Source organism: Mauremys mutica, chromosome 3 (assembly GCF_020497125.1).
Source record: "Mauremys mutica isolate MM-2020 ecotype Southern chromosome 3, ASM2049712v1, whole genome shotgun sequence".
Classification (NCBI taxonomy): domain Eukaryota; kingdom Metazoa; phylum Chordata; order Testudines; family Geoemydidae; genus Mauremys; species Mauremys mutica.
The window spans coordinates 117,102,051-117,123,705 of record NC_059074.1 but is presented as its reverse complement, the minus strand read 5'-3'; the positions used below and the strand labels follow the sequence as shown (position 1 = coordinate 117,123,705).

Sequence of the window (21,655 nt, the reverse complement as noted above, 5' to 3'; positions counted from 1 at the left end):
AACACACACTTACACTTTAGTCAAGCATTTCCTGAGTTTTGAGCACTTGACTTTGCAACATGAACATTTTTTATGTAGTATTTTGTATGTAATTTATGTATCTATGCTCATCAGCACGGAATCAGGTGCTTTACAAGACTGAGACCCTTTGTCAGAGGGAGAGGACAAAAATCCAAGCACAATGGCATGAGTATTCTTTAGGCTTTGACTATTGGAAATCCAAAGGGATGGATTTTGGCACCTAACAAACTTAAGCTTTTCTGAAAATTCCATTAATTGTAGCGAACATGGGCTTATGCAGGGACAATTTATCATATACAGATCTTGAGCTCCTCTGTTCTGAAAGGAACATGTCACTCCAAAAGAACACCTTCTTTTCCACATTCTTTAAATCTCCATTATGTTTCAGAGTGGCTCATACTACTCAAAAACAACCAACTTACCATGCAAATCAGAATTTATATTATTGTGACCAAGTGAAAATATGACAAATGTAAAACAGTTAAAATAATTACAAAAGCAGGTATGTGAGAATCAAATAACTGTCTTCTATGTTAAAGCAAAGAGAATAAATTAATGAGCAAAAAGATCATATATTAATGTATATAGGAGAAATTATTCTAAATAAGAATTTTAAATAAAAAAATAACTTTAGGGCAGGTCTACACTTAAAATGCTGCATCAGTGCAAATGCATTGGTACAGCTGCAGTGCTTTAGTGACGATGTTCCTAAGCCGGGTGGGCAAACTTTTTGGCCCAAGGGCCACATCTGGGTCTGGAAATTGTATGGCAGGCCATGAATGCTCACAAAATTAGGGTTAGGGTGCAGGAGGGTATGAGGGCTCTGGCTGGGGGTGCAGGCTCTGGGGTGGGGCTGAGGATGAGGAGTTGGGGGTGCAGGAAGGTGCTCTGGGCTGGAACCGAGGTGTTCAGAGGGCGGGAGGGAGATCAGGTTTGGGGCAGAGAGTTGGGGCATGGGAGGGAGTCAGAGGGGCAGGCTCCAGGCAGCACTTACCTCAAGCAGCTCCCAGAAACAACAGCATGTCCCCCACTCCAGCTTCTATGCAGAGGCGCAGCCATGCAGCTCTGCACACTGCCCTGTATGCAGGCACCGCCCCTACAGCTCTCACTGGCTGCGATTCCTGGCCAATGGGAGCTGCGGGGGCGACGTGCAGAGCCACCTGGCTACCCCTACGCATAGGAGCTGGAGTGTGGACATGCCGCTGCTTCCGGAAGCCAGGCGGAGTGGGACGAGACCCCGACCCCACTCCCAGGCTGGAGTGCCGGAGTGGGGCAAGCGCCAGACCTCGCTTCCCAGTGGGAGCTTGAGGGCCACATTAAAAGGTCTGGAGGGCCGGATGTGGCCCTTAGGCCGTAGTTTGTCCACCTCTGTCCTAAGCTAATGGGGGAGAACTCTCCTGTTGGCATAGTTAATCCACTTCCATGGAAGTGAACCATCTGCATGTGCAAACCACTAGTGTTTCTGAATGGGGCATGATACAATTAGTAGTTATAGACCCTGCCATTTGTGTGCCTGTCGAGAGCCTGAGTCCAGCACTGGAACAGACTATGCCATTGCAGGGGATAGTATTTAGCAATAAGGGGGACAGATTCTGATCTCAGCTGCACTGGTATAAATCTGAGGTAACTACTGAAATCAATGAGTGAAATCCCAGCTAGTGATGTCAATTGCAAAATTCCCATTGACTTCCACGGGGCTAGGACTTCATGCAGTAAGGGTACTTCAGATTTACACTGGTATGACTGAGATCAGAAACTAGAACAATAACTGCGTGCAACTACGCAAAGAATATGCCAATATCTTTCACTGTAGAACTGTACAGCTTTCACTGTAGAACTCAAAGTGCCTTACAAAGCAAGTGTATATCAGTATCCAAATTTTGCAGATGCGGAAACTAAGGCATAGAGGTAGAGTGACTTTCCCAAAGTCAGCCAGCAAAGCAATAGCAGAGCGAGGACTGGAACTCTGATCTCCTAAGTTCCAATTCAATGACCTATCTACTAGGCCACAAACTGTAATCTCACAGGAGGAGGAAATATTAGCTCGGGTGGAAAAAAGTTCTGTACAGAAAAAAGTTATCTTCCAATATCATATAAAAACACCACCAAATTGTTCTGTTATATCATGCTGTCAGAGGGGTGATCAAGACAAGTAGTACACTGTATTAATGCCCATTAAAAGGAGCACATTTTTAACAGTGAGGATAATTATCCATTGGAACAATTTACAAAGAGTTGTGGTGGATTCTCCATCATCAGGGGGAAAATATTAAATCAAATTTGGATGTTTTTCTAAAAGATATGCTCTAGTTCAAACAGGAGTTCATTCAGGGAACTCCATTGGCCTATGTGATGGAGAACTGATGATCACAATGGTCACTTCAGGCATTACAATCATAAATCTAAGAGCATTAAACAATGTATCTGTTTCTAAAAAACAGTGTTGTTATAATCACTCATTATTATTATTATTATTCCCATGAAGTTGAAAGCACTTGGGAAGTTCACTTCCATCTCCTGGATTTTCACATTTGCAAACCTTACAGCTTCTTCTGAAGGCTCAGAAATGAAATACTGTATTTTCCTCTTCCAATTTCTATGAATAATAAAGCTTTGTGTAATGCCACAGCCTTCATCCCAATATCTCTAAACGGCTTCTTGACTAGTGCAAAATCCTGAAACCACATATTTTAATACACACACACACACACAATTTTAATGGACTATACCTAGTCTAGATAAATGCTTATTTTGAGATTACGGATAAATAAATCAGTATTTATCATAATAGTAATAATTATTTAGTATTACATGAATCTAATCTCATGTTATGTTAGAACAGAAGTGAAAGAGGTCAACAAAGGCAGAAAGAAAACAATTACAATTTCTAAAAAAAACCATAAAAGAACTGATACCTTAACTAAAATCCAAATTTTTTGCAAACAAAATTTCAAAAACAAACAAACAAAAAAAGATATATTTGAACCAATTATACCAATGCTTAAACTATTTTGCTTGTTCCATAAGCTGTTCATTCTCTATTTCCTAGCAGTACAATGTTAGAAGACAAGACCAGACCATAGGCCAAATATTTTTCTATTATATTGTAAGTCATTCTCCAGGACAGTGTTATGATGCATATTACTTAAGCCATTTCAATAACATGTAGATTTTTCAGAAACAGTGAGCTATCAAAGGAAAAAGCCATCCAGATAACAAAACAGCACAGACGGCCTATGGGCAGCTCCCAGGTTGCCAGTACAAAATCCTGCTGAGTCTGTCCAAGAGCCAGATGCTGCTGCCAAGGGGTGGGGGTGGGGGGGACACCTTCCACAGCATGGTATCTGGGCCCTGTGATGGTGAAGAAATGAACCGAACAATGTGATATGGAGTAACTGGCAACCTGCCACTTGGCCATATTCTTTACTGGTTATTAACCATTTATTCACTGAGCTGTAAGAATACTAAAACACAAATGTTTTTTTAAACTGCTACTCATTAAAGCCCCAATTCACGAAAACATTTAACCAGATGCTTAATTTTAAGAACACACTTAAGCACCCTTCTTGAATCAGGATGCTTTCCCAAACAGGAGACTATAAAACTGCCCATTCATGTCACAAATGAGAGAAAGTGCTATTCCTTTTACATTGGAAAGAATACAAATGTAATGTAAAATCCCCGTTTGTCATGCTGACTGGTTGTGACAGATTATAATGAAAAGTTTAAATCAGGAACTTATGATCCTTCAACACACATCAAACAAACTGACCCTACAGGGAGAAATAAAGGAGGGGACAGTGGACGCCTGGAACACAGAGAACAGCATGTATATAGGGGACATGGAATGGCAACAGGGGGAAGAGTACATGCACTGCAAGCACAGGGAACCAGAGGAGCCATGCAAGGTGTATGTGCAGGGAACCTGTAGAGAAAAAGAAGAGAACAGGGAAATGCTGAGTGCTTAATGTTTTCCCATAGGATACACTTCCATTTCTCCTGTTCCCTTCAACCAGTGCCCCCCGTATTCCATGCTAATATAATTTCCTCCACCACACATCCTATTATTATTTATATTGCAATAGCACTGTAGGGGCACCAGTCAAGGTCCAGGATCCAACCATGCTGGGCACTGGTACACACATATGGTAGAAATTCAGTTCCTCCCCCAGGGAGATCATGATTGCTAACTATCAGAGGAGTGAAGTTCTGGAACAGCCTTCCAAGGGGACCAGTGGGGGCAAAAAACCTAACTGGTTTCAAGACTGAGTTCTGTAAATTTATAGAGAGGATGATATGATGGGACTGCCTACAATGGCATGTGCATGGCCCATTGGCCACTGAGAAGTAGCAAAAATCCCCAACTGATGGAGACAGGACACTAGATGGGGAGGGCTCTGAATTACTACCGATAATTAATTCTGAGGTATCTGCCTGGTGGGTCTCGCCCACATGCGCAGGATTTAACTGATCACTATATTTGGGGTTGAGAAGGAATTTTCCCCCAGGTCAGATTAGCAGAGACCCTGGTAGGTTTTCACCTTCTTCAGCAGCAGGGGGCACAGGTCACTTGCAGGTTTAAACTAGTGCAAATGGTGAATTCCCTGTAACTTGAAGTCTTTAAACCATGATCTGAGGACTTCAGTAACTCAGTCAAAGGTTAGGGTATATGTGAGGAGTGGGTGAAGTGCTGTGGCCTGCAATGTGCGGGAGGTCAGACTAGATGATCCTGATGGTCCATTCTGACATTAAAGCCTATAAGTCTTTGAGATCCTAGTTATGACAAAATACAATAGATAATGAAGATAATGAAGTCTCAGTTAGACTTGCTAATATCTAGTAGATGAGTAGACATCATAAGATCTCTCTGAGCAGGGCTACTCACTCCTGCACAACTAGTAAATCAACCTTACAAACTTTCAGAACTCATTAAAAAAAGTTGCCTCCATTTCAGTGGGGTCTTCCAAAAAGCATTACACTTCATTTACAAAAATTTCACTTTTAAAAGTGCTAGAAAAATGTAGAAATGACAGGTTAAGATACCCAGCCAATTTCCCCACTGCTGCACAGTCATTAATCACTCACTAGTACCCAGCCAACCTTAATGTTGTCTCCTACTACATTCAAAAATATACCAAATAAAGAGTTAAGAGATTACAGAATCCAGTTCCTTATTCAAAGGGTAATTTTCCAATAATCTCAGAGCAATCTGTTATTTGATGTTACACAGAGTGATCATAAGTTAAAAAGTGACACGTGACATGAGTGAAATTAATGCATCCTTTAACTTATTTTCAAAATTTGACACTTCTCTATGAAAATTATAATGCAATTGCTGGGCTTTGGATAGATTCAGTGGATATACACTTTATACCTTAATTATTTTGTAATGAATGTTTTTGTTTAAGAATAGAGTAATACATTACAACATCCACAACTGTTTGGGACAGCATTAATATCTGTACTGTGTCTGTTTCTCTTTTGGGCCCAAGTATGTGCCTCCTAAAGTCATGTGAAGTTATATGGACTTCAGTGGAATTAAAAAGAGACATAGCATATTACAGTGGTTGTGTAATCCTCAAATATTATTTCATGTAAATTGCAAAGTACTACAGTGGTGAAGCAAGTCCCATATAATAAACTATTCCTAAAAATAGTTATGTGCATTTTGTCAGTGTTTAAACCCCAGCTTCCTTTAAAGCCAATAGAGAATAAGAAAAATTCAGATGTAAAATGAAACTGTCAAGTTTTGGCTGTTGGCCAGTTTTACAGGGGAAAAAACAAACATAAAATACTTTCCACCAGCACAGTTGTGAGAGATTTTGTCATAAGCAAAAGGACAGAGTCTGCCAGCAGAAACTCCTTTTTGTTTGGAAAAAAAAAAGGAAGTTTTACAAAATGTCACACAGTAAAAATAAGCATAATTTTCTTCAGATAGACAGTTGAGACATTTAACCCTTGCCCAATTACTTCGAAATCTCTCTCTCTCACACACACACACACACACACACACACCCCTACCTCTTACTAATCTTAAAATACTATACGTGAAATCCTGGGTCCACTGAAGTCAATGGCAAACCTCCCATTCAGTGGAGCCAGGATTTCAGCCATTGTGCCAACTCATCTGTCAGAGAAGGGTAGATCAGCTTTTAATATAAAACAATAACTACCGTAATTTTTAAGTCACCTTTTACCATTTCCTTTATCTTTATCCAATTCCCGCCCTCTCCCAAAGATCATAATAAGCTGAAGGTTCAGTACTAAAAATGATTTATTTGATTTAGTTTTCCTTACACCTCAGTCATTTTTGGACCACACCCTTTTCCCTCCCTCTTTTGAATGGCTGGAGTCCCAACTAAACAGAACTCAGCAGAACTAATTCACTTGTGATTTACTAGTATAGTTAAATGATCATTTATTGTGCAGCATTAAAGTCCAGCTTTGCAATGATTCATCCCATATACAATGATGAATCAGAGCTTTATGCAACCAGTTCGAGCACTAAACTTTTTGAATCTGCTTTCCCAAATGTCAGCCTGAAGTTAACTCTGATTCTTTTAGGTCACTGTTGTGTTTTTATTTTGTGGGGGATTCAGGATTGTTTGTGGGGGGGGGGGGTTGTATGTTTGTTTGCAATCAGGCAGAGAGCAATTTATGGCAGGAGAGGGAAGGCAAGTGCTGCAGAAAATGATTTCATTTGTTTTCCACAACTAGAGACCCAAGTTCAAATTCTGGTACTGCTCACAAAATAAAGTTAGTTGGCAATTTTATCCCAGTTCCCTATTTGTCACATCACAAAACATCAAGATACATACAGAATTTTAACATTTTCAATTTAAGGTGCAAACTTTTAAAAGTGAGGGTAATTAACTATTGGAACAACTTACTAAAGGTTGCAGTAAATTCTTAATCACTGGAAAATTTAAAATCAAGATTTGATGTTTTTCTAAGAGAGATGCTCTAGTCCAAACATTAATTTAGGGAAGACCTATGGCCTGCGTTATACAGGAGATTAGACTAGATGTTCACAGTGGTCCCTTCTGGCCTTGGAATGGATGAATCTATATCAATAGGTCTGGATTAATGGTTAGAAATGAAGTGATCTGGTAAAACCAGGTAACAAAGAGGGTTGATTGCCTGACCACAGTATGCCTGACTCCACCAACAGCTGTTAGTCCCTCACTTATTCTTACTTGTTAAATGACAACATGCTTCGTGCTGTACAAGACAGAAGCAAATATAGCCCCGGCCCCAAGGAGCATTCAAATCTGAACAATGAGCATTACATTCATTCACAACAAACAACAAAAATTAAAAAGGCACAAAAATGGCATAATCATAGAGAATGAGACAATCATGCATCTTTTGGAGTTAACGTCCATGGAGTTTTTATACAACTTTAGAAAGAAACTCTTTAGAGACCCTTTAAGTGTACCAGTGAAGAATATGCAATCCATTGTGAGGCGATATACTCAAAATCCACAAACCTGTTTATTTGTCTGGGTCATTCATATCCAAGATCACATCACCGCCTTCTTTAACTTTATAATCTGTTGTACAACTGAAAGTTAGAAAACACACACACACACACACACAAATCTACCGGAGGCTAAATACAGAGAAGGTGTGTCTTGAATATTGTAGCGGTTTTTTTTTTAAAAGAATCTTTTAAAATCCTTATAGATTTCCACAGGGAAATTTCAGCTGTATTCAGTAAAGCTTATCTACAAATATTATACTTCCTAGTTTCTAAATCAGTTGTTCATATTTTCAAGAATCTGAAAAAATTTCACTTAATCACTGCTACGACACCGCTGCACTCTCCAATTCTTAAAACACGGGCCATATTAAAGAACAATAATAGAGAGGGAAGGGAAATGAAATGCCACAGCTATACAGTCCTATCTGATTAATGTCTCCCATTGGCATCCTCCTGTTGAGTAACTAAGATTATGTGTCCAAAAACATCATCTCAGGCACCCTGCCCTGCTTATGATGAGGTGGGACCTACTGTACTTGGCGTAGGAGGCCCTAAAGGCCAAAGAATGCAGAAGCTAAAGCAATAGCAGTCTTCAGCACTCAGAGAAGTTGGGGGCTGACTTCAGGTCACTACCTCACATTATGCCTTGACTGAGGAATCATCTCTTTCTCCCCATGAAAAAGATAGAGACTAAGTGGAATGTGTAATTAATCAATCTTTACCAGGCATTAATCTTTACCAATCCTGTCTGCTTATGCGCCTTGCCAATACAGAATTGCATGTATTTTACAAAGTTAGCATTATGAATTTGTTTATGTCCCTACAAAGAGAAAATAAAGATTCCCGTTTTCTAAAGGTTAAGTAGGACTCTCTGCATATGGAGGGCACATCCATATTTATTTTTTATCCTAAGGTTGAAGCGAAAGCTGGGAAGGGACATATCTGGACAGAGCTGGAAAGGAGATCATGCTTTAGTAAAGAGGAGATATCAGGGCCTTATGATTCTAGAGAAAGTTGCAGGAAGGGAATGGAAATGAGAGACCTGCTATTGCCTTACATTACAACAAGGAAAGTTATCTTCTGTGTGAGCAGATACAAAGGGGCAACTCTCAGGGTTTCAAACAGGGATTTTCATATCTTGTTGATAAGGTTAAAACGTAAGTGGGAAGCCAACCATCTAACCAGTGGGTTAAAATAAAACACTGTCCTGGGGAACAAACACATGAGTATTCCTCTTATACTTCCTCTATGGGCAGAGGGCTGCTTCTTGAGAATTCCAGAAGAGAAGGGTTCCACTCTGCAATTTTTAATACAATACTTTGCAAGGAGCACTAGTGCGCAAATATCAGACCAAATACATAACAGAGAAGAGAGGGCTCTTTTTTTCTTTCCCTGGAGGCTTGTAGCATTAGAACTGTATCCGCATGCCCAACTTTTCATTGGTTTTCTTTAGTTAAGCTTTCCCTGCTCATGGTCCAGGCAGACAGTAGAGATGAGCTGTATTGTGGTGGAAGAATGGGTCACAAGAATGATCTCAAGCTACACTGGAGATGGGGAGTTAAAATGTAGGCACTTAACCATCTATAATATTGGAGGTTTGCAAAATGGGGTCATCCAGCCAGCCTTGAAACTATAAGTAGTATTTTGCTTTGCTCTTTTATCATTACTTTAAGACTTTAGCACCCTCCACATGAAATATATTGGAGAGGATGCATAAGCCAGAGTGAATTTCCAGGAAATCAAGAATATGCATATGCTTGGTTGATCTCATAATTACCTGGGTGCATAATTGTTGCTTGTCACAAAAATGTCTATTTGCTCAAATTTTTCCACAATGAGTTTTAGAAGTTTTCCTTAACATTCCATTGAGCAGGATGAAGTTTTCTTCTGCTTAGCCAGCCTGTCCTGAGATTCTCTTCTTCCATAATACGTAGAGGTGTTATTCATAAAGGTTTCCTTTTGGCCCACCAAAATAGGCAGAGAGTTTCTTTCAGTAAGGTTTTACTTTTCACGTCCCCATGTTGGTTTACATAAGCTATGACTGCAGTGCTGTTGGTTACCAGTGGGATGTGATGCTAATAGAGATTTCTCAGGTTGACTATAGCTAGCCCATCATTTACATGGAGACATTGGTGTATATTTCTCTCTTCATCTCTATTTCCAATCCCAATATGAATTTGCAAATCAGTTGAGTCTTTTCTGAGCTTTATGTTGGCATCTCCTTTAGGGTTTTCTCCCATTTGACTGACTATGACAGATTTTCACTTGGAAAAGAAGTAAAGAACTAATCCTAGGTGTTATTTTGCTTTTCTTGGAGTTTTAACCTAGGTACGATTGTTGTAAGGGTCCATAGACGGATTTGTCACCAGGTATTAAATCCTCAGTCCTGAAACTGCTACCTAACTGCATATGCCAACTACATTGAGCCATAATTCACACTGTTAAATTAAACATCCATGCCTAACATTCTTTAGCACATTAAACATACATATAAACCATCCCTAAATTCTGCTTTATAAAGAACCCATAACAAAAATCAGAAGATGCTGATTTCTGGTGCTAGGGCACCTTTTCTGGAAGTACCTGATTTCAAAACATCGCAAGAATTTTACTGTCATCATCCCCATCTCTCTTCTCTCAAACGAATGTGCTCTTCTGCTTAGCTCAGTTTTCTGAATCTTACATGTTCAAAACTGTGTATGGGGAGAGAGAGAAGGCCACGAGGTACTGAATGTGTGTCCTGAGAATTGCACTGTGCTTTCAACTCATTTCAGTAGGAGCTGAGACCACGCAGCACCTTACAGGATCAGGCCCTTTATCAGTCATGAGCATGACTTGATACTAATCAGGATCTTGGTAGTCATGCCCCTCCTTAAGACACAAACAAGCTACAGGCAGTATGAAGATAATTATTCAGGACAGGACACACAGGGATATCAGTGCCACACTCATAGGATTAGTCTTTAAACCACTTCTTTTATCTCCCGAACATAATGTGATGCCATAATTAATAAGGTCAAACTGGTTACTACTACTAATAGGTTCTGCATAACTCTGAGCAGGTCTGAGCAACCTGCTTCTTTGTTGGGCTCCTACTCCTTGTTCTTGTTACCATGTCTTGTCCCCGCTCCTGATGTGGACTAGCAGCTGTACTGATTAAACAATACCAGTGAAATTGCCAAAACAATGACGTGCATTCCTGTGCTTCACTGGTTAATTTCTGGTTGTAAAACTGAACAGATGGAGCTCCTGGGCTTTATTCAATATGGTGGACTTCTTTTAATTAGATTCCTGTTCAAGCTTGTCTGCTTGCAGAACATGCAGACCCCAGCTTTAAAAACAATCTTGGGAATCCCACTCCATTGGCTAGTAGAGACTAATGTGTCATCTCTTGGGAATTGTGCCTGCTGCTTCAGTCTTAGGAAATGGTCAGCCAGTAAACAGCAGCCTGGTATTAATGAGATATTCTGAAGATGTAGCTGTGCCGTAGCCAAACACCAAATTAATGCATCAGTTCATCATGAGTTTTAAGAATTTCAGAACACTTTTGTTATATTTATCCATCACGAACATTCTGTATGCCACAAACTTTTCCTTTCACATCTTTATTGTCCTCTGGCTGCAACAATCAGATTCCAACAATTCAGATGAACTTTACTTACAAAATGATAAATAGTATCTATGCCCCCAAAGAGTTAAAAACACAGTGTGCTACACTGGACCCAATCCTGCGATTCTTCAGCAGGCAAAACTCCCATCAACTTCAGGATTGGGCCCAGTATAGTCTTTTCTTAGTTTAAAAAATATATATCAAGCCAACCAAAAAGGAAAATAAAGGAACAATCCCGGTAGATTGTTTATGCTATACATAATTTGACGTCAGTCACCTAAAGGGTTAGATCCCAAGACAACAGTCTGGCCTGAGCAGGGTGCAGGGCATAGTTGTGCTGCTCCTGGAATGAAGGCTGTGATTCAGAGAGACCATATGCCCACTGCACCACTGCCATGCTAACTGGGCCACAATTTGACCCAAAGTGATTTGCTGGTTTGGAAAAGCAATCCTATTTGAGAATTTTAAAAAGGGACACCAATTAAGAAAAAAAAATGTTGGAAGTAGTTACCTGTATCCACCTACCAATATTTATGGTATTATAATAGAATTTCATGTTTTGTAAGAGTTACTGCCTTTTGTTTCTTTCAGTTCTACTTATCTTAGGCATTACTTGTGACAACAGTAGGAATATAAAGACCAGGGGCCTAGTTCTCTTTGATCCTGCACCTTGTATAATCATTTACATCTGTGCAAAGCAGATGTAAAATGCTATCAAATCTGAATTCTCCACTCACTGAAACTCACTGTAGCTTTTTACACTCACTGTACAGAAGTATAAATGAGTATGCAATGGGACTATGACAGAATGAGCGAGGTTGAAAAAGAAGGGCCTTAATCCTCTGCACAGACGAGTGAGGGCTCTGGACAATCCAGCTCCATGTCAGCATGATGCACGCAAGTATTCACAGGATTGAGCCTTAAAGAGGCTCGACGGAAGCAGCTTTATTGAGGTTAGTCATGGGGCTCCTCCTGCATAGTCCCTAAATAGCTGTATTTCTTTTGCTAATTGTTAGGCACTGCGGAACTCAATCTGGGTTGCCAAGCAAGAACTTTGTCCTCTGTGTCACCACACTGCAGAGTCCACAGAGGAAAATGCAGCAGACGCCCCACCAAAATACGCTACACCCGCTGACTCAGCAGCATTTGGTGATTAGGAGCAGACTGCTGATTGAACACTATGGTGTATAAAGTTTCCCGTTCCTGTCCCACCCTTTGTCTGAGCAACCTGCTTCTTTGTTGGGCTCCTACTCCTTGTTCTTGTTACCATGTCTTGTCCCCGCTCCTGCTACCCTGCCCTGATCCCTGCTGCTGACTCCATCTTTGACCCTGGACATGATTTCTGACTCCAACGCCAGCTTAATCCTTGGTGTGGCTCGAACTCTGACTTGGCGCTGACCCTTGGCATGGCTTCCGACTCTGATTTTATACTTTGGCATGATTCACAACTGTGACTCTGACCCACCTGAGGCTCTCACCATTGGGTCAGACAGCCTCATTATGGCCTTGACACTTATAGCTCAAGGCACCCCAGCAGCTCCACATAACAAATATATATAATTATGTCAGTAAAACAGAACTGTAGAGCAAGTCAAAAGAATCAGAAATATGAATAAAACAGCCTACCATCACTCCTTTATAAAATACCCTGGGTAAACATCTGCTACTCCTTCCCCTTCATGTATCACATGTCCCCCAAATCACAGATGGTGCCGGCCAGCCTGGTTCAGGTCTGGTCCACACCAGCTGGGATTTCTTCCTGGAGGTTTAGGAAACAGAGTTAATAAAATACATGCACCTCTAATTTTACTAATAATTACATGAAGAACTAAATAGAACTTTTTACATTTCAAGGACTACAATGACTTAGAATGCAGGGACATTACCTGGCTGATTCTGGGAAACCTTCCCCAGAGAGTGCATCAAAATCCCTCTTCCCTCTAAAAGGTTAAGAAGCAGAGGACAGACCAAGAGGGATTTTACAGCTACCTGGATGGCTGGATGTCCATCAAAGGGAGCTACTGCTCTCCTCCCCACTTCATGTATCACAACATCTTTAAAATGCCAAGAAACAACTTGACTCCCACAACATTATCTCTTCATAAAACCACAGCAGAAAAAAAAAATCACACAAAATCTGCATCAACTCTTCATAATGCACCACAGACACCGATTTCTTCCAAATGTTACACTGACCCACAGTCATGAGCTCCAAATGGTGACTACAGCAGAATGATATAATATGCATAATTAGAATTAGAGTCTAGTACAGTGATTCTCAACCAGGGGAAAGCATATCTCTGGAGGTACCAAAAGTCTTCCAGGAGGTACATCTAAATATTTGCCTAGTTTTACAACAGGCTACATAAAAAAACACTAGCGAAGTCAGTACAAACTAAAAAGTTTTATACAGACAACTTGTTTATACTGCTCTATATACTATACACTGAAATACAATATTTATATTCCATTTGATGTATTTTATAATTGAATGGTAAAAATGAGAACAAAACCAATTTTTCAGTACTGGCGTGCTGTGATATTTTTGTATTTTTATGTCTGATTTTATAAGCAAGTAGTTATTAAGTGAGGTGAAACTTGGGATATGCAAGACAAATCAGACTCCTGAAAGAGTACGGTAGTCTGGGCAGGTTGAGAGCCATGGTCTAGTATAATTATTTCCCTTGGGGCAGTAGGGGATGGGGGCTATGCGTTGTAACTCTTGAAAGTGACTTTTGTCTTGGATTCAGGGACGGTGTCAATAGACACCAAAATGCTGCATCCAGCCCTCCTTGGACAGAGGGCCATTTGCCACAACATGAGGCTGTTAGTAGCAGGGAAAGTAATACCCAGAGGAGATTTTATTATGAGCAAGTATAGACAGGATTTATCTGTGCTACGATACAAAATTACAAAAACCAAAGACAACTCTTTCTGGAGTCAAATGAAACACTCCCATTGACTTTAATAAGAGTTGGATCAGGGACAGGTAGAGACTATGGAGGGTTAGTCTAACTATTTTGTAACTAGGTCTATAAATTGAAAATTAAATACAAACAAACAAACCTTGCATCATTTATTTGCTATCTGGCTCCTTTGCTTCCCACTCTTGGCTTCCAACTGGGTCCTGAATTAGATGCACCCAGGACAAGGGGTATTTCTTGTGCTTAACACTGCCTCTGCTGCTCCCCCAGTTGAGGAATTCTTGTGTTGTTATTCTATATTTTAGCAGAGCTGTCAGTCTGGAAAATAAAAACATTTGAACATTTGTAAGCATCAAATTGCTTTGACCAGTTAAATTTTCAAAAAGGTTTCACATTCGAAACACACAGGTACATATACAACTCAAGTAGCTGGGTAGCTTTAGCTGTATGTTTTGTACAGACATGCACATTCTGTGTGGGAAATTCAGATGCACCTATTGCAAATGGCTTTGAAAGCCAGGGGCATATTGCAAACTGTCAATGCACAGAAGGCCAACCTGCAGCAAGAGAGTCAAGAGGAATTATTGCTGAGTCATCCAGAATCCCTCCAGAGGAGCACACAGTGCAATGTCAACGCCATCACTCTTGCAATAGGTGCAGAATGCTCTCCCCTCTCTCCATTCACGCAACTAGCTCTGCTTGCTGGTCAGTGTGTGGGAGCATGTCCTACACCAGTATAGCCTTATCTGGATGCTTGAGGCACTAGCGAGGAACAGTGCCTGCTAGTGCCTCAACCATCCCACAGGGATTGCACCTTACATAGTGGCAAATTATGGAAGTCTTTTGTGTCCGATTCTCATTTGTGTTCCCCTATAAGGCTATGCACAATCCATCCTTTGATGTTATCAAATTTCAACCATACCACCTAGACAACATCTGCATAACAAGTCAAAAAAAGCACTCCTGCAATTTTTCCTGTCCCAACTGTTTGACTTTACAAGCACTTCTGCTTCTAGAGCAGACCAGCTAATCTGCTGCTTTTCCACCTCTACCACCTCACAACAATGAAACTGAAGGCACCCTGCTGTGCTTCTCTACCCAAATAAAATCAAGATGGTGCATAACTGAGCTCTGAGAGTCCACCTACACAGCAACTGGGAGGTGTGACTGCAGCACAAGTAAGCTAACCTGAGATAGTTTTGTAGCAATATATAGCAGAGAAGCCATGACAGCAGCACAGGGTAGCCCCCTGAATTCAAGCCTGCTCAGGACCCTGGGTATGTACTCGAATGGTATCACAGGCAATGCATTAACAAAACAGCAAACAAATTATTTCCCTAAACTACTGAGGATAAATGTGTTTGATCTTATGGGGAAAAAAATGTGAATATCTTGTTAACGCTCTAATTCTATGCATAACTAATGATCTCCATCAAAAAGCCTCTAAATCTCTACTCAGCAGTTTTAATTAGAAAGATAATCATTCACTAAAGCAGTTGAGTGGCTCAGGAAAAGTCTTAATTGAACAGAGATTGTTCCACACTAGAGAAAAACTTGCACTAATCAGTTACAGCTTAAATGCCTCATTTCTTTATCCAAATAAAAAAAGCCTTCAGCATTGCTTCCTTAGTACTTTAAAATAAAATCTTAAAGAAGGTTCTGTTTCCCAATTCTGGACTTCAAAACTATGGGCCCAGTTCTGTGAGGCACCATGTTCCCTCAAAAGAATAGAAATGCTTAGCTGGAGCTTTAACACAGATATGGAAGTCTATACTCAGAAAAACTGAAACTGGCTGCAGATTAGTTAAAAAAGAAACAAATTAAAAACACGAACAGGAAAAGGACTGGATACCAATGCTAGGCAGAGTGGGGGATGGGACACCATTACCTTCTTCCCTTTTGCAATGTTTCTACTGAAACCTTATTTACATCATCCTGTAGAATTATGTTCTCTTACTCCATGCAGCCTACCAAAGGATAGCCCACAGAGCCCAGCACTGCCCTCCAGTTCTCCACACCTCAGATATAAAACATCTAAGGGTTGGACTACATGTCCCCATATTCATTGCTCTGTAATGCTGCCGTTAATTAATGTTTATTCTTTGTTCAGTACCACTTAAGCGGTAGGCACTACACAGCACACAAAACCAAAAACGCTCATGACAGACTTCCCCATTGACATCAGACAACACAATGCATGATCATCATCCCGTCACGTCATAAAGAGTCAAGAGGGGAAGCTGCTCCTACATGGGTATCCTGTTTTTTAAAAGCAGAAATGTGCAGAAGTCAGTCATTCTTGGGTCACCTTTCTGTAGCTTCCCCCCGCCCCGCCCCCCATGGATGATTCATTTATTCTACATCTCTCTTATTTCAAGGTACTAAGAAAAATTAAAGAGAAAGGAAGGAAAGAAGTTTTGTGATCTTGTTTGGCTGCATCTATTATCACAGAGCTAATATAGCAGTGCTCATGATGCTGTCACCTCAGGGGGAAGGAGTGTTACTATAGCTGTGCAATGAGGCAGGCCAGATGGAGAATAGAATGGAGAACAGCCAACAATGGCTGAATAGGGGGAACAGAAATACAGGGATTGGTCCTGTGCTCATTGAAGTCAATAGTAAAACTCCCGGTTACTTCAATGGCGCAGAATTAGGCCTATAGAAAAATGGAGGCCTCAGTGCCAATTTTGAGCAAACTGTTAATTTCAAACTTTTTTGCAATGGAACCAACTAAACAAAATAAAAGGTTCCTCCCCAAAAAAAAGTTTTTTGGAAATGGAGACAAACTGTCTTCCTTTTTTACTTAAAGCAACATTGTAAACTATACAGTAATTACATTATATAAGCATCATCTATGCCCATAAAGCAACCATTGCCATAGTAGTGCTGTTAATCTGGTCACTGCATCAGAACTCAAATGGCAGAGGGGGGAGGGGTGTCCCAAGAGACAGCAACACACAGCACTATTATGCAGGGGAACTGCAGATGTGGAAAGCATCTATGTTACTAGCACTGAAAACTGGTCTGAGAGGAACATCCATAATAATAGGGAATTCTTCATTTTTAACTTTTAAGATCTAATGGTGGACAGTATAATTTTGGCATGTGTCTATCTCCCATATTAAAAAAATCAAAACCCCGTGAAGACAAATTTTTACAGTTATTTCTTTGGTGTTCTTAAGGAATCCATCAACACAGAGAGAAAAAGTGAGAGAAAGTTATGCAAATTAGATGCAAGTCCTCTATTCTAGCTAATGTCAGTCTCACACACTTTTTGTGGTGCTTTATATTATTGCACTGGTAACATTTTTCATATATTTGATACTACATTTTAAGTAATGACATTCATTATTTGTCTGCTTTAATATTTCTAAATGTTTTTTCAGTCATGAGGAGAATGCATCAAAATGCTGTCTTTTCACTTAAGCAGAGTTTATGAAATACTAGGCATTGCAAATGGTGCTAAGACAAACTGTTAAAGAGAAACATTCAAATTGTTCCTGCCCATCACAGCGCCTTTTCCAAAATTCATTGAACTCATTGGAAAATCTCCTACCACTGACTTCCGCGTGCATTAGGTTGGATCTACAATTTGCCACTGATTAAATGTAATCTAAAAAAGCAAAACTTGGAAAATCAAATGAACCTGTACTCTAGGCACCAGCGAAGCAAGCGCATGCCTGGGGAGGCAAGCCCGGGGTGGGGGGGATAGGAGGGACGACAGTGTCAGGGCGGCAGTCAGGGAGCCTTCGGCAGCGTTTCAGCGGGAGGTCCGCTGGTCCCGTGGCTTCGGCGGAAATTTGGCGGCAGGTACGCTGAAGGTGCGGGACCAGTAGACCACGCATAGAAACGCCACCAAAGGCTCCCTGACTGCCGTGCTGGGGGCGGCAAAAAACAGAGCCGACCCTGTGTACTGGATAATTGTTTTACTTCACTTTACAGTCCATATGCTTTTACCAATTAACAACAGAAGGCTGACACTGACGATAATGTTTTCATCCCCATAGCTTAATTAATGACTTTTTTTCCGTGTCAGAATGTTCTGGTTTAAAATATGCTTGCTTAGTGCTCTTGAACAAAAGCTTTTCAGAACAGTGTTAATGGCTTGGAAATGCTGTAAATACTAAAAGGTGTGCCATGACTACTGCACATGTTAGGAAATCCATGGTAACATTCACCTAGGTATGAAATGTGACCCTGGAGGTGTACAAAACATCATTCTTAATTACTGTTAGTACAGCAGATGACTAAGACTGTAAACACAACCTAGTCATTCATGCTCAAAAGGCAATTTGCTATTTCTTGTGATCCTATGGTCTTTCTTACACACTGATAACTTTTCAGTACAGATGAATCACATTAACTCTGTAGGTGCAAGAGATCAACAAGTTGTGGATTTTTTTCCCCCTCCAGAAATATACATAGTGCATATATTGGTCACAATTACAATAATTGAAGTACCTCAAAAACAACTTTCTAAAATGTTCCTACTGCTGCTGCTGAGATTACTGAGCACTTCTCAATGAAGGGAAGTGCTTTTAGGCCTTTTAGAAGAAGTGCCTTTTAAGGAAGGACTTAAACTAGGAGAGGGTAGAGATAGGGCAGGTTTAGAAAACTTCACAGAGCAAGGCACAGAGAATATGGTGGGAGTAGGATCCAGAAAGATAAGTTGTGCCTTTAGGCACTGTCCTAAGAAAGGGATGGTGTATATGCTGCACCATCTGAACAGTAGCCCCAAGGAAGCAGTGTGCCTCAGATGATACCCTTCTAAGGCCCCCAGAGAAGTCCCAGTATTGCTAATGTCAAGCACTCAATCATCATTAGTTAGGCCCCTCAAAACCATGACACCGTCTTAAAAATCCATGAGATTTTATAAAAAACAATACCTTTTGGATTAGTTTAATTTACCTTTTTGAAAAAAAATATTGAGTGTACACTCAAGTTGCAGTTTCAAGCTTCTCTCTGCAACCATAAGGACTAGAAACAAACTTTAAAAAAAAAATGAAAACTGAGAGTCCCATGTATTTGTTTGACTCTGGAAGCCAAGGCTTTAAGGAAAATGAGACACTCACTAAAATCATGAGAGCTGGCAACACTCCAACCCAGAATCTGGTAGACATAAAAGTGGTTTACCACCACCTTTGCCCCATACACTGAATTGCACCTATTGTGCTGTGCGCCTCCCGAGAGGAGCAGTACTTGGAAGCTAGCTCCAGAGTTGTACTCCCAGCTCCGCCAGAAGTGACCTCTCCATTACTGCATCCATAAAATGGGAACAATGACACTTTCCTTTTGAGTACCATACCAAGGCCAAAAGGTCTTACTGAATAATAAGGGATGTGAAATGCACAGAGTTATTAACAATCATCACTGGAAGAGCTGAGACAAGGGACCTCACAGTCTCCTCTGGGCTCCCAACATGTCTTCCCCTAAGCCAGTGGGTCTCAAACGGCGGGTCACGACCCCAAAGTGGGTCGCAACTCCATTTTAATGGTGTTGCCACAAATGTCATTAGACTTGTTGGGGCCCAGGACCGAAGCCCGAGCCCCACCGCCTGGAGCTGAAACCCAAGGGCTTCAGCCTTGGGTGGTGGAGCTCAGGCTACACTGTCCCATCCCCCTTCCCCCCGCCGGGGGCTGAAGCCCTTGGGCTTAGGCTATGGCTCCCCTGCCCAGGACGGTGGGGCTCAGGCTTCAGCTTTGGCCCCCTGCCTAGGGTGGCAGGGCTTGGGCAGGCTCAGGCTTCAATTCCCCTCCTGGGGTCATGTAGTAATTTTTGTTGTCAGAAGGTGGTCGTGGTGCAATGAAGTCTGAGAACCCCGGCAGGGGAAGCAGTAGCTGCTGATGCACCGTTGTCCCATTCAGAGCTCTGTGCCTGTGAGGCTGGAGCACAATTAATGCAGTTCAGAGATTTTTAGCAGCAAGCTTCTTTTAATCTACTCTACTGACTATGTGCAAATGGCAATTTTCAGAGTCTTGTAACTTGTACAAATCAGGGTTGATTTTAATGAGGACAGCATAAGGCACCATTCCTGAGCCCAAGAGGATCCCCTGGTCAAAATTTCAAATTCATGCTCCAGACCCTAGAGGCATTTTAGAAGGTCCTCAAAGAAATGGTTGTTTAAAATAATAATAATTAAAAAAAAATTACATTGGCAAACCTACCCAGTTTTCCCTAACTGCGTTCTTGGAAACAGCTGAACCACTTTTGCTGAAACTTTCCAAAAAGAGTTCTGCCTGTGGCAGACAGCACGCATGGAAAATGTTAACTTGAATGGCTGAAGTTTGGCAAAGTTAAAAGCAACTGAAAATGGGCTAATAATGGAAAATGTTAGGCAACTAGCAGTTCCAGCTCCACCTAGAATGCATATATTGCTTTAAAACACAGAATGATCATGGATGTGACAAACCCAAAATGCCCACCTCATTAAAGTAAACATGCTCCTTTTTGCATTAGTGCCCCCATGAGAGAAGCCAGCACTACAGTGATTTTCAAAGTGCAGTACAAAGCATTAGATACTCATATTTCTGTGTAAAAGAGAAATTATCATCATCATGGGTCTAGCAGGGACATCCAAGACCCCCTTGAAGAAAGAAAGACAGATAAACAACCCATTGCCTCCTGAAAACAGATTACTGAGCAATTTATATGCCAGTCTCTGATGTTGAGCAGCTCAGTAAATTCATTAGCAACCTAAACACAGAATTTTTGGATTTAGTGACTGTCCTTCCTATTACCAAAATAATTTAAAGAAAAGATTAAGAACAGATAAAGTTATCACAAATAATTAGTTTCCCGTTAAGGGACTGATACGATGTTAACATGATCAAAATTAGGATTTCTGCTAAATTCTAGTGTTCATATGGGTGTACTCCATTTTTGAAGAAAAATAATCATGAAAACGCTCCTTGCAAAACCTAGTAATAAGTAGTTTGAGACAAAATCTCTAGCAATTTCTCTGTCAAAACTCCCATTGCAGACACTTTAATGTGCCGTCAGTATGAGTTCTGCCTAAGACAGGACTCCCAAATTTGGCCCATGCCCTGTATATTTAAGTCATTCCAGCCTCAATATTATGCAGCGCCAAACAGCAACAAAACCTAGCATTATTTAAAACATTTGCATGCCAGATCCTCCAATTGCAGGGTGCAAGAGCCAGCAGGAAACATTGGTCATTTTAGTAACAAACTAAAATGAAATCCTTTTTAACTTGGCTTTCTTGTATCATTTACTTTTTATAGCTAGATTTTCAAAACAGTAATTGCTATTTATATTATACAGATTTAAACAATATTTAATTTGCAAGTTTCCCCTATATATAGACTTCAATTTACTAAAATAGCAGTTTGCAAGATCCAAAGCCCAAGGGTGGAGACCTAAAAATAAATATGGATAGTTTAAGACCTGTTGTAACACGTATGATAAGAAATTTTGTTCTTTTCATATGAACCATAAAATGCCAGGATTGGGAAAACCACAAAACAACCCACCATATTCCTTTCCCCACCTCCACAAAAAGGATAGTTGCATGGATAGTTCAATGCAACTGCTTTATAAACCACATATTGGTTTATAAAGTATTTAGCCATATAAACCTATCCTTAAGTGTCTTTTGGC

The 21,655-nt window shown here is 40.6% G+C and overlaps 1 protein-coding gene across 2 annotated transcripts in view; it reads right to left on the bottom strand.

The window, feature by feature from the left end:
* The window catches only part of TIAM2 (TIAM Rac1 associated GEF 2), a 189,818-nt gene extending 175,468 nt beyond the window's left edge, over positions 1–14,350 (bottom strand). For both annotated transcript variants that reach the window (XM_045009400.1, XM_045009401.1), the window contains exon 1: positions 14,181–14,350. The gene's annotated coding sequence lies outside the window, so the exon portion shown is untranslated. The remainder of the gene's footprint in view (positions 1–14,180) is intronic.
* Between the last annotated feature and the right edge of the window lie 7,305 nt (positions 14,351–21,655).